At 34.3% G+C, this 19,198-nt stretch overlaps 1 protein-coding gene across 1 annotated transcript in view; it reads right to left on the bottom strand.

The window, feature by feature from the left end:
• Window positions 1-19,198, bottom strand: part of LOC106143506 (ATP-binding cassette sub-family G member 8) — a 53,493-nt gene that overhangs the window by 20,094 nt on the left and 14,201 nt on the right. Inside the window, exon 2 of the mRNA XM_060945184.1 lies at window positions 4,689-4,722. The gene's annotated coding sequence lies outside the window, so the exon portion shown is untranslated. The remainder of the gene's footprint in view (window positions 1-4,688; window positions 4,723-19,198) is intronic.

Genomic DNA, 19,198 nt, shown 5'->3' with positions numbered 1-19,198 from the left:
CAATCGTATAGATAGTAAAGAAAAGAAAAGGTATCATGGCAAGTGGAAGGATATTGTCTCTGCCTACCCTTCCGGGAAAGAGGCGTGATTTATGTATGTACTTATGAATAGAAAAGCACATAGGGTATTTCGGCGAAACCTAGTTTACGGTAAATAAAAAAAAAACCGCTGCAACTCATCACACACACCAAACGCGTACGTTGCGCAAACGCAGATATTATTCACGCATTGGGAATGTCGTTTTAGTTAGCCGGACGTGAGCGGTGGAAACTGAGTCTAATAATACGTACTTATATATATTAACAGACTAGATGTTTCTCTCGGTTTGCTCTGTGTAAAATTTATAGTTCGTGTGTCATTTAAACATTACAATGTTTCATTCAAAAGATTTAAACGGGTCTCTATTAAAAATATAGTTTATTACGTTATAGTAATACAGTGGTTTATGAGATTAAGACTGTTTGGCTTAATGATAGTATTGAGATTCAAATAATGACAGGTTGGCAGCTCATCTCCTAAATGAAGAATCTCAAGCCTATCGCTTAGTCGCCTTCTAAGACATCTATGGTAAAGAGATGGCGTGATCATATTCTTTTTCATATATACAAAAAATACATACAAATAATTAGGTCTATATTTATAAAGAGGAAGTGCTCATCTCTTTTCTGCGAAAAATAATTGTAACCGAGTTTCACAAGATTTTTTTACATGGTTATTTTTACAAACCTATTTAGTAATCGCCTTCGTGTGTACCTACGAGTATTTGTCAATACTTTCACACGTCACCACCCAAAAATGCTAATTACAAATAAACATTACTTAACCACCAAAGTTGAAATGTAATAACACAATGTGTATTAACACACATGTAAAGTGGGCCAATACTTCAACCGCGGCCATCATTTTACTGCGATTAAAGTAAAGTTCAAGATTAGCGGTTAACCGAAATACCGCGTAAATAATCGTTGGACTGATTTTAACGCTTATGAATTTACTTACTAACTTTTAACGTTTTTCGTTGTGAAAATTAGTTACATAGATTTTGAGCTAAAAGTGATGATCTTCTTTTAAAAAAAAATGCAACTTGTCACCTAAAAAGGTGTAGATGATTTTCCGAGATCAAATCCAAGGTCTCAGGGTAAATTTAATGAATAATAGTTTTCCTACTAACCCTACTAACATACATGCAAAAGTATCTCTTTCGTCTGTCTGTAACATTTTCGCCAAACCATTTAATCTACAGGTACATGAAATTTGCTACAGAGTAAAAGTTGACCCTGATGAAGAACATAGGCACATACTTACTACTTATTCCTATTTTATTCCGAAAAAAGAAACCATTCGGACGAACTCGCGGGCAAAATCTATTATGCAACTAGAGGCCGCCCGCGACTTCGTCCGCATGGAAACCCTATCAATCCCGCGGGAACTCTGGGATAAAAAGTAGCCTATGTGTTATTCTGGGTCTTCAGCTACCTACATACCAAATTTCATGGTAATCGGTTCAGTAGTTTTTGCGTGAAAGAGTAACAAACATCCATACATCCATACAAACTTTCGCCTTTATAATAGTAGTAGGATTATTCAAATAAAAATCATCATCTCTTGACATGGCAGCGGTAAGATTGGAACATGCGCTCCTTGAAACTGGTAGGTACGCTTTTTTCAGTCGCATACTTTAAGGAATCGACCTACGTTACTCAAATGACGAATAATTTATTATTGCATCCTTAAATTCTATATTTCAATACAAAATACGATGGTCGCTCTTAAATGTCCCCAAACATTTTCCCGCCTTTTCTGAATTGTCTCAAAAAACGTAGATAATGTTTCACTGATTTTATCTGCACTTACGATGTTATTTCTTAATCGGGCAGGCAGGGCCCATACCTGTTACTTAAAGTACCGCACGCACAAATAGTGGGTCAGCCAGTTTTTGTCTCTCGTCGAAATGGCAACTGTCAACTGACCGATGGTATGACAAGGCTGTATCTTATGACTTTTTATTGCTTAAAAGTTAAAGCATAGGTTGATTTCTTGTAGGTTACTAGCCCATTGCCTAAAAGAAGAATCCCAAGTTTATAACCCTTAGTCGCCTTTGACGATATTCATGAGTAAGAGATGGAGGAAAAGAATAGGATTTTTTTTTCTTTTGGTGCCGGGAACCACACGGCACCCTTTGACCAATGACAATTGACCAATAGCAATTACAAGGCTGTTTTTTGTATAGATAATAGATATATCATCTTTATATTCAATCATTAAGTTATATAGCTGAACGTTTCAGTCTTTGCGTGACTCTTAGCCCTGTCTACACCGCAAAGGATAAAGACATGATTATAACATATACATAATATTCTATGATCTTAAAGGTAAATAACTTTCGCATGATGAAAACTCGTTATGTTAAAAAGTATTTTTTACAGTGCTACACTTGAAGTGATCTTTCACGTCAAACCAGCTTGAGGAGCATCTTTAGGAGAAAGGTTAAAAATAGCTGCTCACCTTACAGCTCGTTAGCAAACTTTTGTTCATGCCTTTAAGAGCAATAGCAAAATACTCATTCATACATTTTAATTCCAAAGCCGTAAAGATTAGCTGAAAGAATTTTCATATGTACATACATACATTTTAAGTCCATTATTAAGCCGTAAACTTAGCTGAGAGTGACTTTTCAATCTTTTCAAGACTATTGGCTACGTCTACCCCTCAAAGGATATAGACGTGCTTATATGTATGGACATAGTTCATTTCCAAAATAACTAAAAATGAAAGATGACACTCAAAGTCCATCAAAACAATTGATATAAAAGCATTTTTCATTTCTGTATTCTTTCTTCAATATCTGTATTTTTAATAGCATCATCATAATCATAACACATAACGTTTATCGAAAATTCATAACATTATTTTTAATATGTACACTATTTTACATATTATGATCGCAATCCCTTCCTTAAAATTGTAGTGAATGTATATGTATTTTAACTTACAATACACATTGTAAGTTAAAATACATACATATAATAGCCTGGAAATAAAAGAATATTTAACAGCAAAAAAAAAATTATACCTGTGTAAATAATCTTAGGAATGTTTATTTTGATGCAATTAATAACTTTCATGATCGCCTTTCCGACATTGATCAACGTTTCCTTATTGCCCAAGATCACGCACAAACACATTTCAAATTATAAAACTAAGTATTTTACTGATGATGACTACTCCTTGGTGCAATTGTTGACATGCGTGTTTACAGACACATAGGTATTTGATATACATACATACATATAATTACGTCTTTATTCCTTATAGGGTAGACAGAGCCAACAGTCTCGCAGAGACTGAAAGGCTAGCTGTATGACTTAAACAATGGAGAAAAGAGATATATTCTTAAGGTAGTCAAATATTTTTACTATTTTTCTTACATTGGCTGCGATTCTGGATGTGGTTCACACGAGAGTGAATCCATCGGACCTAGGACTGTAATCAAATATTTTTTTCTTTATACCAACATAAAATCGTCAGGACAGATTTTGAAGAAATTTTTCACAAATACATTCAAGACCAGAAAACATTCTACCTAATTAATTGTACCTTCAAAAACTATAGGGAAATAGTATAAAATAGGTGGTAACATCTACTGAGTAGGTAAATAGCTATAAATACGAGCCCACACGTAATGAAGAGTTTAAATACTATTACACAGTCGATTCGCTCTACCGAATCGATTCCGTTTTAATCGATTGTCATTAACGTAATACGAGTAACATTACATTCTCACGTTAGATAATATGATCGCGTATTTTATCGGGAATTAATTCGCTAATGCGATTTGAAACATTTACAAGTTGATCTATAAATCTGTCACTTAGATATTTTGCAGTTTAATTTACTTTATACGAAACTTATCCTTTTTTGATGAACGTGATGAAAAAGATTTTAGATACAAGAATACCTATTTTTCTCAATAACTAAAGCGAGCAAAATTAAATTCATTGTGAGGATTCATTTCATAATCTTTTTGTTATTCACATATCGCGATTGGCCAACTTTTATACAATTGGAAAAATCATCAAAAAAACCTTAATAAATTAGGGATTCCAATTGTATCAACATTGAGGAAAGAACATGAATCGTAAAATTTCTACATATATACATTGATACTTACACTAAAATTTGACCAAATATTGTTTTAGATATGTAGTTTTTAAATTTGAAAATTGTTAAAACTTTTGTCGCATACGAAACGACAAAGATTATTCTTTGAGATTTCTAGTTCATCTTAAATCTTAACATACATATACTTGACATGTCACGTCTTTATCTCTTCCGGTAGATAAAGCCTACTATTACTATAGATAAATACCTAGTCTCGAAAAGATTTGAAAACCACGTTCAGCTTGATCGATTACCGTATTGTGATTCCAATAGTGACAAGTTGTTAGCCCTTGCCATCGCCTAAAAATCCAATATTGACAAGTTGCTAGCCATCGCCTAAAAATAACCCCGCAAATATTAATTAAGAATAATATAATAAAAATTAAGTATATGTCGCTTCCTATAAAAACCTTGCTCACCCAATGCGGTAAAGATGCAAACGGGACTAAAGCCAGGAGGAAGAATATAATAAGCAGATTTTTATAGCTTTAACTAATAAAAGATCTATTTAGGTACTTAAAACTTACCTGATGATCTGAAGTTCACAGCCTCTTGTTTAGCCTGAAACAAAGGAAAGTTTGATAAATTAATATCGTACCGCTACAGCGATCTGAAATGTTTTATTTACAAACAAAACATATGCCTTTAGAGAGGGTCTATATCTGTATAAACATAATATCAAAGGCAAAAATGTTGAATGGTAGAATTGAAATTAAGAGATGGTGACACGTAATTTAGTTCTGGATTTTTTTTGTGAAATCTAATAAGAGACAATCGCTTGCAACGGTCATGAACATGAACTTATGCCACCATCGTTCTTTACGTACGAGCCGATTTTACGCGTATCCAGAAGATTTTAGAACCAAACTAAAATCCTATCTAATTCTAGTCGAATAAAGTTTAGAATTCGCTAGCATTATTCTATGTAAAATATGTCTCCACACTAACTTTCATTCATTATGTCTGAGAAAGCATTACATGACATCGGTAAGTTGATATCGCTTGTAAAATGTGACGTTTCACGGAGATTAAAGCGGATTTGAAAACAGGCTTTCTTTTACTTTATATGCTTTTTTATTGGAGTTGAATGCACAAATAAACTTCTGTTAGAAGTGTTGCACCAATATTCTTAATATATGTATACCTACATATAATCACGTCATCCTTGCGGGATAGACAGAGCCAACAGTCTTGAAGGACTGAGGCCGCGTATAGCTGTTTGGCATAATGATAGAATTGAGATTCCAGATGCTTTTACTTTTATGGCTCCCGCATAGAAAAGATGAGAGAAAGAGAGAGAGAGAGTAATATCAAAGATTTCTGATAAATAAGTATTAGGTTTTTTTCTTACAATTCGATGAAAATACATTATATTTGAAATTATGTAGGTACATTTATCAAGATTAGTATCTCATATCAAATGAAAGTTTCTTTTTTAATAAGGTACTAATAAACGACGTCTGGTCATAAACTACATCAAACATTTTTTAACAGATAACTAAGTAAAGCTTAACATAAAGACAAGGTCAGTTTACCAAATTGACCCTAATTAGCTCTCACTTCAAATTCCAAGAATCTAGCATACTTGGTCTGCCCATAATCACGATATGCCAAGCTAATTAGTCTGGGAGTCTGAATCATAAAATACCAAAGTATCACGGTTGACCGAATTTTTAATAGCATAACCAATTTAACTAGAATTATTAACAGCTTGTGGTTACCTAAAATCCATTAAAACGTAAATTGATAATGTCAATTATTTAGGATGTATGACATTCTTTAGAACTTGAATTTTTGCAAAGTTACTATTCTAAAGTAAGAATTCACATACATACATACATATAATCATTTCTATATCCCTTGCGGGTGAAAGGTTACGATCAGCTTCATGGCTTGTATTTTTTATGCGAATGCGAATTGTGATTTAAATACTAACTGATTATTACCCCACTGCTGAAGAAAATGAAAGAATCCCAAGTTTAGACCTACTAGATAGATATTTACGTTTAATTTTTTCCCTTTCTTTACGGAAAAGGCTTATAAGCATTTTATTTTCAGAGTTCAGACCAGTGAATGAGAGCAACATGCGATGCCCGCCCCTAAGACAGTCGGTCTAATTACAGATTCGTTTCATTTTGCCAGACAAACGAGATAAATACTAGACTTTCTATGGTTACTCAGTCAAGAACCCGTCTAGAATAAATTCATACCTAAATACGTGTGTCAAACAGGTTTCCTGGTTTATTTATGTTATTATACTCGTCATTTAAGTATGTTTGTGGAAGACGGAATGCATGTAATAAAACTACCTAGTTAGGTATCTGGCTTAGCTATTTGCTGAACATCTAGGTTTCTAAGAAATACCATTTGCTAAGCGCTAGGGTATTCAAATATTCTCAAAAAGCTGCGGTGTCCGTCAGGTAACGTACCGCAGGCTATGCTTAATGTCATTTCAGATATACCTGAGTCTTGAATGTTATAATTAAATTAATAAGTATTATTATAGTCTCGTAGGGTCCAGTCAATATCTAAAAAACTTGTTCTTTCGCCTATAAGTATTAGAGTACCTATCTGAAATATCTATAAATGTACAGCGAATTCCACTAAAGGTATTTCGTTGATATTATGGAAAACCCCTTTAGAAATCACCATAGAAACAAAGTCCTGATCAAATTCAGTTTACCTTAATGTACCATTGACGTAGAGTGGTAACAACAGTTTCGGTGGGTACTAAGCAAGTCTTCCAACTTTAAGTCCTTAGCTGTCATTATGTTGAAATTTCGAAAGCCATTGAGGACCATTCATCACTTAGATATCTATCGCGGCTCAATCGGCACTCTCAGTATTGTTTCATAACACTTTAGACAAGGGATCAGCTAAAGACACAAAGAAAATCATTTTGTGATGGATAGGGCTCGAAGGATTGCATAATTAGAAAGATAAATTGGAGCGTAAGATGTAGGTACTTATTATATCATTGTCTCTGTCATTAAAATCATAATAATATAAGGTATGCTTGCCTACTTCTTATTTTTCATTATAACTAACTTCCATTGAAAGTTTTAACCATTTGAGAACGGTTGACGAGGAGACATAAACTTCAAAATTCAAACCTCAAAAATTAAATAAGTTCCGTAACTATATTATTTTTATAGCTAACAGATGCTCCATCGCGCCGAAACCTGCAAATACATTGAACTGTATGTGATAGAATAGCATGATCCGAGCTAAGTAAGGTTAGTACAAGTTGAATAATTGATACAGTAAAGTTTTTGGAGGTCAGATTAGAGTTGCTTTGACTAAAAATCGGACTTACCTAATCCAGGATCGTTATAAAAGGTATACCCTAGAAAGCACACGACTTTTGCAATAATTTTCTGATCAGCTAGCTGTGCCCGCGACTCCGTCCGCGTGGAATAGTTATTTTGGGCATCCTTGAAGCCCACAAGAATAAATAATTTTCCCCGTTTTTTTCACATTCTCCTTTGTTTCTTCGCTTCTAATAGTTGCGGGTAATGTTATATAACCTAAAGCCTTCCTCGATAAATTCATTAGGTCTATTCAACACAAAAATATTTTTTCAATTCGAACCAGTAGTTCCTGAGATTAGCCTGTTCAGACAAACAAACAAACTCTTCAGCTTTATAATATTAGTATAGATGGTGCTTTGATGCGCTTAGTTGGCAGCTCAGATTAAATACCAGTTATCAACGGCAAATTACAATATTGCCGCATAACCAAGATTATCCAATACCGTAATTGGTATGGACAGATTGCTCACTGAAGAAGAACAATAACGATGTTTGGGTCGAGTTAACTAACGATTTATTGTGAGAAATTTCAACGTTGTTACTACTAACTTTATAGAGCTGTTAATTGATTAGTATACGAAATACTAATAAATTAACAGCTCTATAAAGTTAGTTTTCTGGATTAGCGAAGTCATTAAAAATTATGTAGAAGGAAAAGGTTAGGTAAGGTTTGGTTAGCACTGTCAGTATTTGAAATCTCAACTCCATCATTGGGAGATACAGCTGAAGTTGGCCTTTTGGACTATGCCAGACTGTTGGGTCTGCCTACCCCGTAAGGGATTAAAACGTGATTATATTGTGTGTATGTTAGTTGTATATTTATATTTCCCGTACTCTTTTTGCTGAAGAGCTTTGCGCATTTGAATAAACTATTATAATAAACAATTTTATGCTAATTTGAAGATTTAGAGGAAATGAGCGATATTGAAGATGGATGGAAGGAATTTAAAGAAAGAATTGTGAAAGTAGCTGTTGAAGTGTGTGGTGTAAGTAGAAGAAGGAAAGGAAAAAATCACAAAAATGCGTGGATGAGTAAAGATGTGCAAGAACTTGTGCGATTAAAGAAGAAAGCATGGCTGGATTTGTTAGCAGCAAAAGCTAACTTAAGAATGCAAGAGGTTATAGATGAAGATGTGAATGAAGCACGTAAGGAATATAAGAAAATGAAAGATTTGGTTAAGAAAGCTGTGATTAGAAAGAAAGAAGAGTATAAAGAGGATTTTGATAAAAGGCTATCAGAAGACTTTCAGTCAAATCTGAAAGTATTCTGGAAATCCGTAAGGTCAGCCCGAGGAAATACTATAACCAGAGAGCTGACTAGGATCAGATGCCAGGATGGTAGCGTTGTGAAAGGAGAAGAATGTGTACTAAAGATATGGAAGGACTATTTTGAAAGTTTATTTGAAAAAAAGGAAGGAAATAAGAAAGATTTCTGCTATAGCGAAGAAAAAGAGAATGAGATGGAAGGCGAAATTGAAATGTTCGAAATTGTGGAAGCACTTAAGAGTATGAAAGCGGGAAAGGCTGCTGGGTGTGATAGAGTGTCGGTCGAGATGCTTAAAGCAGGAAAAGGCGTAGTAGCTAGTCAGTTGTACTGCCTTTTCAATTTGTGTTGGAGAAGCGGCCGAGTACCAAAAGATTGGTGTAAGGCTGTTATCGTGCCACTTTACAAAGGAAAAGGGTCACAGCTGGACTGCAAAAATTATCGTGGTATAAGCCTGCTTAGCGTCGTCGGCAAATTGTATGCTAAGGTATTGATTAATAGAGTCAGGAATGAAACTGATGACAAAATATGGGATGCTCAAGCGGGATTTCGAAAGGGAATGGGATGTACTGATCAGGTCTTTTCCTTGCGGTGCATAGCCGAAAAGTTTTTGGCCAAGAGTCAAAAAGTCTATTGCACATTCGTAGATCTGGAAAAGGCCTATGACAGAGTTGAGAGGAATGAATTGTGGTCAGCACTTTCTATGCATGGGGTGAGCAGTCTCTTAATACGAGCACTGAAATCCTTATATGAGGATTCGAGTGCTTGTGTCAGGATAAACGGAGCGCACACTGAGTGGTTTAAGATTGAGAAAGGCGTTAGGCAAGGATGTGTTGCGTCACCGTGGCTGTTCAACCTATTTATGGATAGCTGTTTGACAGATTTGAAAGAGTCTAAAAGTGGATTAAGGATGAATGAGTTACTCGTCAAATGTCTGCTCTATGCCGACGATCAGGTTATACTGGCGTCATCAGCGGAGGAGTTACAGGAGATGGTAAACTGTATGCATGAAGCTTTAAAAGAGAAAGGAATGAAAGTGAACGTAAGTAAAACTAAAACACTGGTTTTTGAAATGGAGAAAGAAATGACAGCATGTAATATTTTGATTGGAGGAGAAAAAGTGGAGCAAGTGAAAGAGTTTGTATATCTAGGATCAAAGTTTACATCAGATGGCAAGTATGATAGTGATATCGAAAGGAGAGTGAACGCGGGGAACATGGTGAATGGAGCTTTGCATGCCTTTATGAGCAGTCAGAAACTATCCAAAAAGGCTCGACTGGCTGTGCACAGGGGCGTGTTGGTCCCGACATTAATGTATGGGAGTGAAAGTTGGGTATGGCAAAAGAAGCATGAAAGCAGAATAAATGCAGTGGAAATGAGAGCGTTAAGGAGTATGATGGGTGTGAAATTGAGTGACAGGATAAGGAACAGCGTGATAAGGGAATGTTGTGATGTGAAAGAAGATGTAGTTACAGGAATAGAGAAGGGTATGTTAAGATGGTTCGGTCATGTGGAGAGGATGAATGAAAGCAGGTTGACTAAGCAGATATACAAGGAGAGTGTGGAGGGAAAGGTCGGAGTGGGAAGACCTAGACGAACGTATCTTGATCAAATTAAGGACGTCCTGGTAAAGGGTCAGGTCAAAAGTACCCGAAACCGCCGAGCTTGTATGAAGAGAGTTATGAATGTGGACGAAGCGAAAGAAGTATGCAGAGATCGTGGCAAGTGGAAAGAGGTAGTCTCTGCCTACCCCTCCGGGAAAGAGGCGTGATTTTATGTATGTATGTATGTATGTTTATGCTAAAAATATCTTGAATTTTAGATTTTAATAAAGCCAACCAAGCAGAGAATTGGTGATTAAAAATAATTGTGGAAATTACAATTACAGCTCATTATATTGTATTAAATAATTATGCACGGTGCAATTACCTCCTTTGTTCTTTACTGAACTTAACTTTATTATTCATTTCATCAATCAAGTTTATACTTTTATACCAAGGATATAAATTTGTTCAAATTCGGAATGTAAGTACTTAATCTCAATTTCTTACCCAAGGCTCTTTATCTATAATTTTTAAGTCATAAGCTTTTATAAATATAAGTATGGTATATAATTTTGATGACGCAAATGGAAATGTGTAGTCTCTGCCTGCCCCTCCGAGAAAGAGGTTGTATGAATGGTTGTATGAATCCATCTGTGAGCCAAAAAACTTAGTCTAACGTTACGTTAATAAACTTTACACAATGGATGTGACCGTAAATTAGTTAATTTTAAAACGGTCTATATATGTGACGACACAATTACCATGACCGCGGGTAACCTCGCGAATGCAAACTCGATAACATCTCTACTCGAATCTCACGTCGGTAACATAACACCTTAGTTGCAGTCATCTGATGCGTGACTATTGATCAGGGAAATAAGAGAATGTGGTCTTGGGTTTTTGGTTAGCTTGATTTTTATGTTTAATATTTAGGTAGGTCTATAAATGTTAATTTAGTCATTCAAAAACATATTAACCATATTTAAGGATGTAAGCACTTTAATTATAATTCCAGTTTGTCTATTCAGTGATGAATTTAATCGGTTGATAGGAAGATCGGCTCTTTATAATATCGAAATTATCGCTTATAAGTGCAGTGTAAGAAAAGCAGTGACATCAAAAAAAAACAATTTCCCGTATTATTATTCGAATAACGAACAAAATCACAAGTGATTGAATGGCACACATTCAAATTTTAACAATAAAAGTTCGAAATTACGTGGCAATTGACAAAGTAAAGCATGTCTCTTCGCTTCGGAGATCTAAGTTCATAACTGAATCAAAGCTCTCATTATCATATTAAACCGTGAAATTAAATGCTACGAGTATTCTTAGCGGCAAAAGTTCACATCGTTCAAGGGCATTTAAATGTATAATAATTGACACAAAATAGAACAAAATATAAAAAAGTATATGTCATATCAATGTAACATATTGTAAAACTGTTGGATCTGTCTACCTCGAAAGAAATAAAGACGTTCTGATATGTAAGTGTATACCTAAGTAAGTAGCTTGTTTGTTTTTCTTTTTCAATATAAACAGGACGAAGGGTACCTATAATATGGAATTGAAAGATAAGATAGTAGATAACTTTTTATTATAAGAATACTACTATCATTATTTATACTTAATTAGAAATTTCGTTCCTCTCGAATACTCAATTTACCTCCAGTTGTGTAAACTCTTATTACCTTAAAGTTAACAAAGTAAGATATAATTCACATTGTCTTACAATTACCATCAATGAAGTGTTTTATTGGCTTCATATCCGGTCGTTGTTATAAGAACGGAACAGATAAGGTAATTTGCCGAGCAAAACCGGGGCAAAAAGTGACACTGTTGTGCCGACCTCGTGGGAGACTGCGGTTTCTATGCACTTCGGTTACAAAATATTGAAAGTTTAGAGTATGGTGCGATATCACATGCTTGTAACGATCTGTTATTTATACAGAATAGACAATGCTTTCCTAAATCTTATATATTAATTTCTCGTGTCACAATGTTCGTTCCCGTACTCCTCCGAAACGGCTTGACCGATTCTCATGAAATTTTGTAAGCAAATTGAGTAGGTCTGAGAATCGGCCAACATATATTTTTCATACCCCTTAATATTTTTTTTTAAAACTAGAAATTACTTTAAAATTATTTATATGGCAAAACAACGTTTGCCGGGACAGCTAGTATATTATATATCTTCATTTAAGTACACCGGTAGTTTGGCACTTCGGTCTACCTACAAGGGTTGAGTAGGGGTTGTCAGAAAAATTGACAATTTCTTCTTTATCGTCTAAAATCGAAAGTGCCTGTTATTTATTTACTTTAATAATCTAATATCAAGTAAATGGAATATTAAACTAGTAAAAAAGTTTTACATTTAAGTAGAATATGTTCCCAAAAATCTCTTGAAGGTTCAAATTTTGCCTATAGGCCATCATCACGTCACAAAATATGCAATCCATTGATCGAACGACCCTCGTAATACGTTTTTCCAAGCGGAAAGGTCATTTACACGAGTGATTAGACACAGGTACAAAATACAAATATAGCAGAAGTATAATGTATACATATACCACGTCACCGACCCTCATGGTAACTGGATAAAATTAAGCTATGTTAAAAATTTAGTTCCCAACAAATAAAATGGCTTTTTGCTAAGTTGGTTAAGATCATTAACATATAGATTTAATGACTACATTGATGGGACTTAACCTAAAAGTAAACCCTGATGTAGGGAGTTTATCTTTCGATGATTTAAAAAAAGTAATCTGTTAAAAATAAAATTTGTTTGTTCCTCTTCTTCCTCCTGGCCTTTGTCCCGTTCGCATCCTCACCACTCCGGAGAGGAGCCCGGGTATGCTTTTGACCATGGATCCTCCATTGGGTGAGTCAGATTTTAACACGGAGCGACCTCTCCAACTTTTGCAGGTAAACCTAACCCGTATTAGATCGATATTGGTAACACATCCAGTTACCTGAATTTGCAGGTTTCCTAAGTCGATTTTCCTCACCGTTAAAGCAAATTTTGTTCGTTTCTGTAATTTCCTTATTTTTTTTTTTCAGATTTTAGTAATCCTATTATGGGTAGGGACAGTCAACATGGCCATGTGATTTGGCGCGAGTATTTCGAAATATTACATTGAGGCAGTGAATGAAAAAATGTTTTAACACTTTCTAAATAATAATAAGGATGGACACAGAGGAGAAGATACAGAAATGTACAATATCTGCCATAAGACCCATAACCTAATTAAAATAAAACAGTCACTTTCGATAAACTGACTTATATTTTACTTTTTACTAGAACCATAGATCATACTTATTTTTATATAATAATGAACAATATACTAAATGCTTTTTTTAGGTATAATAAATGAAAAAGGTGAATGAAATATCAATTAAACGACATAGATTGAGCTTATCCCAAAGTTCAAGATTTGAGTTATTGGGAGACATAGAAGTCAAAGTTAACAAATTAGTGTATTAAAATAAGAACATACCTATATAGTTTCAAGATAATGTGACTTACTTAGGTAGACTACGCGCTGCCTGCTGCGCAACCTAAACTTTATTAAATTTTAAACACAAGTGACAAAAAAAAACATATAGTTTGAAGAACCTCAGGAGACCGCAAAAAACAATCGTCTTTTTTCATGACCAGCCCGGAGATCGAATCCGAGATATGTGGTTCAGAGGCAGGAACACTACCACACCGCCAAACAGGCCATCCAAGCAAACTTATAAAATGTTTATAAAATATACAAATAGCTTGTAATTAAGTCATTCAATAGGAAGCAACAAGCTTACCTTAGTAATGGATAGTCACGTGCGGTGGCGGTAATGTCAAGGATTATTGAATTACGTCGGCAAATAAGATCCGTAACAGAAACAGCAACTTTTCGTAAAATTTTAACTTCACTAGGTTTTTTGATTTAAAAAACGATTAACTAGTATTTGTCCTTTATAATATTAAAAAAAACATTTCGACGGCAGTAGGGAAGTACCTACAACTTTTTCATTCAGTTAGATTTTATTTCGTGAAACAAAAGTTCTTTTTATGATCCTACGTAATGCCAGTATTAAGACACAAATCACGTTTTGTGATTTCTCCTTGGTAGGTATCTATTCGTATTCAGTTTAATTGGAATCTCGACGATCGTTCCGGGCGCTTTCTTCGGTATCAAGGTTATTTTGCTCTCACCCGTGTTCAGCCGGCGCATTGCTTGTGTCTCGTTTGATCGCGCGTCGTCCCCCTTTCGACTTTCGAACTTTGCCGTGACATTGACATTGGCTGTATGCGTTTGAATCTTTGCTTGTTTACTAATGCCTATCTAATTTTTTTTAATGATAATTTACGTTCGTACGTATTTCTTAGTTACAGCAGCCCTTAAATCATATAGATACCTTTTTTTATTTTTAAATCTAATAAAAATGCCAAACTGCATATTCATGTAGCTAGCTTGTAAAAAGCTTATGTTATGCTAATGCTTTGAAACTGCTTTTAAATGTGCTCCTTTGCGTTCCCACTTAGAGAATATTGCTTTAGTCCGTAATACCTGTTACGAGGAACGGTGATCGGTCCATTTGGGAACAGTTATAGCAGTAACAGTTAGAACGGTCAAAGTCGCAGTCCATATGTCAGGCAAATTGTGTGTTCTGCTTTGAGGTCCAATAGCGTGGTCATTGGCCATGGTGCATGGTTATTGTCACTCCATATACTTATACACATAGGTCCCTGCCTATTGCAATTATACACAGATGAGAACGATATCATCAGCTAAGGACTTATAGAAAAATCCTTTGTGTTACTGACTGACAGAAAATGGACACTCGAAACTTCGGGCCCAGGAAGCAGCAATTCAAAAGATATTATGTTCTTTGATAAGAGTTAGTAATTTCTATGATAAGAAACAATTAAACTCAGAAATAGGTACCTAATACTAGTAATAGGTATGACAGCCTTTTTCTGACCTTGGCCCTCTCTACCCTGTAAGAGAAAGACGGAAATATGTATGTAGTATAAACAACTACAAAATAATACAAATGATAACTTAACTTTAATAATCTAGGTTAAGGTCATAGGCTAAACCTAGGTATCTCTCCAGAGAGGCGAGGACACGACCAAGATCAACGCATTGAACGATAAATGAGAAATGACGAAAACAAAGAGACGCCGTATACATTGATGGCTTCTGTGGCGCAGCGCGGTGCGCTTGTACGAGTATGTTATACCAGAGGTCCCGGGTTCGAATCCCAGCCAGGGCATAATGAATAACAAAGTTTCTCTGAGGCCTGAGTCGTGGATGTTTAGTAAGTATTTATTATAAAATATAGTATCGTTGAGTTAGTAACTCGTAACACAAGTCTCGAGACTTACTTCGAGGCTAACATAAACCGTATAATCCGTTCCGTTTATATTTATTCAAAATTAAGTAATAATAATGAAATACATACACAGATTTAAGTACATACATGCAATAAAATTTTAAATGATAGAAAGGTTTTATTTATACTTATTGTGAGTAATTTTAACGGATCTTGTTACAGAATATAATAACTGTATTTTGAATGGTGAGAATTTAAAAAAGTTGCTACAATTATTTTACACCGACCTTATGTCTAAAATACCCAGAACATTACTCGTATATTCAACACAACATACCTAGGTCGTAGATAGTATTCATCATACCTTGAGTAATTTTACATCGTCTAAAAATTAAAATACTGATTTAAAGATTTAATACAATTATAAGCATTTAGGTACATTTTTTTATTTTCCACCTTTCTTTTTTGATAAGATTTTTTTTGTTACAAGATTATTGAAGAAAATTGAAGTCCATATGGTTTCATTGTAAGCAAATATTTTCTTTTTAAACATATAAAAGGACACTCAAGAAAAAGATAAAATGACAACAATTAGATTTAAATACTTTTATTAACGACTAGAGGCCGCCCGCGATTTCGTCCGCATGGAAACCCTATCAATCCCGCGGGAACTCTGAGATAAAAAGTAGCCTATGTGTTATTCTGGGTCTTCAGCTACCTACATACCAAATTTCATGGTAATCGGTTCAGTAGTTTTTGCGTGAAAGAATAACAAACATCCATACAAACTTTCGCCTTTATAATAGTAGTAGGATTTTGAGAATTCCCACGGAAACTTATCGTCAGGTGAAAAGCTAGTTAGAATAACAAAATCCTAATACTTATGTATAATGTGAAAGTCCCTCGGGAGCTTCACTTACACTACGCAACGTGCATTACTGCTCATAACAATTTGCATTTCAATAATAAATGAAAGTGGAAACGTGTTGAGCCATGAATATTATTAAAATATATATTTAGTATATGAATTGTATCTGCTTCCAATCTTTTCAGTATTAAAACCATAGATATCGCAATATTTAGACTTAAGATTTTATGCATATTATACCTACTTCTACTTGCTCAATTTCTTTATTTTAAATTATTGTACGTAAAATCACGCCAGGATTAATAAATTGTACCTAAGAATAGAAAAAGTTTCTTTTCTTTATAAGAAAAACAATGCATGTTAAAAAAATCAGAAAGGATTCGCCCTTCAAACATCTTTTGTAAAGCATCAAAGTATATATTATGTAAGTATAAACGTTAAAATAAAAGTCTAATTAATTCTGTACTATTAATCCAGGTTTGCGATAAGTGTTTTTTTGCATTGCAGATCTGTGTTTCATATTGTTTTAACGAGTTAGTAAACTCAAAATGTACACGTAACTTGCATATTCCATGCAAGTACAATTTCAACACTTTAAGGTCGTTACTGAATATAATTTGATGGTCGATGTGTGAGCATCAATGACCTTTATGTTTAAAACTGACATATTTCATGCATGTTATCATACAAATCAAATAATAAATGTTTTGTGTTTAAATACGTTGACAACACGATGTATAGAACGTTATTGGAAATTATCAAAGATAGATGCCATTTCTTCTGCTAGATGTGGCTCCATTTATAATTAATTGTAAACTATTTTTATGATTTTTGATTCATAACTAGTGTACTATTCGTTAAACCTTTGCGGTAACCAGTTTGACCAGACACAGGGTTTTTCTAGTTAAAACGCGGCGAATCCAAGATTAGTTGATCCATATTTTCTTACATAAATTACTCAATTATACGTTTCGTGTTTATTTGAAATCTTATTTATCATCTTAGTTTCTGTTATCTGTTATATTTTTTATTCCAACAAAAACAAATAACTGTACTGAGAACGGCGTTTACCTAACCGGTTGATGGAACTAAACGAGTTGGTTTGATAAGCCACAGAAAATCTGTAACGTTATTTGTTAAGCTTTTATATTGCAACCATGAAATGTAGATCTAGTTGAAACCGTTATTGGACTCTCTCCCATCGTCATTATAATTTTGAGATTGTTTGATGCATTAACACATTATTTAATTCTTGCTCATATTTTAAATACGTTGTTTTTTTGACGAAAAATCATTTGAAAAACATATAAGCGTACCTCGCTTTTATTTTATTTTATGAAAACTGAAAAACAGAAGCGATGCTGCGGGCATAAAAAATGTGTCTATTAAAATTAGTTTCTACTAGGTATTCCTTTTTCATTAAGCTATAAAGGTATGTAAAATAATTTTAATGAAAAGGTCGTATTTCAAACAAATTAACCTTATTCCAATATTCCAAATTGACGCTCCGTTTCAATTGCACAGATTAAGAGAGAAATTAAATAGACCACAGTCAATAAAATACTTATCGTAAAGACTTACACTATCTCAATCACTACTGCCGTGCACCAAACGTATTGAAATAGTAAATTTTATCGGTGATAGTATCCAAGGTTGGCACATCCGTTACCGTAGACCGTTAATTCAACAGATTGCTCTGAGGCTGAAGAAATTCTCTAAACGCGAGATTGTAAAGATCTTCTTATCGGATTTACAATGGAATCTTTATATAACGTGCTTTATTTATTGTTGAGTAAAAGAAATGGATTGCATAATTTATAAAGCCTACGTATAGATAGTTAAATGGACAATAAAGTATTGATCATGTGAATACAAATACAAAAATTGCGTCCAATTCACTTATACACTCAGATAAGTAAAACCCAGCGACATTATTTGGTATTGTCTAGCCTATTAGAGGAACCAAAGAAATAGAAAAGAAACAATAAACTTTTTTTTTTAATATATCCTAACAAACCCAGATATTTCAGGACTCCAGAACAAGGGTAATTTATGTGAAAAAATCCTTATAAATGGCACACAATTAGTATGACGCAATTAGAACAGCGGTTTTAAACTTCATTGGATGAGATAACTTAAAATGTATTTTCCTAAATAAAAATCAAGGTCTTTGTAAGTAGTAGTTTGCATATCTGCAATCCATATCTCATAAATTGCGCTATTGTTATCGTACCCATTACGTCTAAAAGTGCACCTAACTGGTGTTATCGCCGACCACAAGAAAGAACGCGAGTATTCTTTATGTTGAACAAATTATTTAGAGTACAGAACTACTCTTACAATCACTCCAGCTTCTCTCCAGCAATGTGATGTAATACTGCCAATATTAAAAATATCCCAACCATTTTTTTATCACGCTGTATATGATAATGAGCATTTTCTGCGACTTTTCTGCGACCGATGCTTGTTAAAGTTTAGATGTGTAACGCACGCAGGTGAGGTCTCCATTAACATTGGGAATAGTCTCTAGAACTGAGGATGTCGAAGACATAATGCAGAGAAAAAGTTCGAAAAGTGAACCGCTTGTTAGTTTTACTGATGCGGGTAGGTACACGTGCAAACACGATAAGCCGATAAAGAATAAAATGCCATTATCGGAAATAGAGGGAAAAGCGGTGTTATCACACACTCTGGCCAAGCAAAGCTTGGCGCAGAATTTTTAATTTAA

This window comes from Amyelois transitella, chromosome 7 (genome assembly GCF_032362555.1).
Source record: "Amyelois transitella isolate CPQ chromosome 7, ilAmyTran1.1, whole genome shotgun sequence".
NCBI classification, from domain to species: domain Eukaryota; kingdom Metazoa; phylum Arthropoda; class Insecta; order Lepidoptera; family Pyralidae; genus Amyelois; species Amyelois transitella.
Note: the sequence above shows the minus strand (reverse complement) of the source record. Positions and strands in the feature narration are given on the sequence as shown.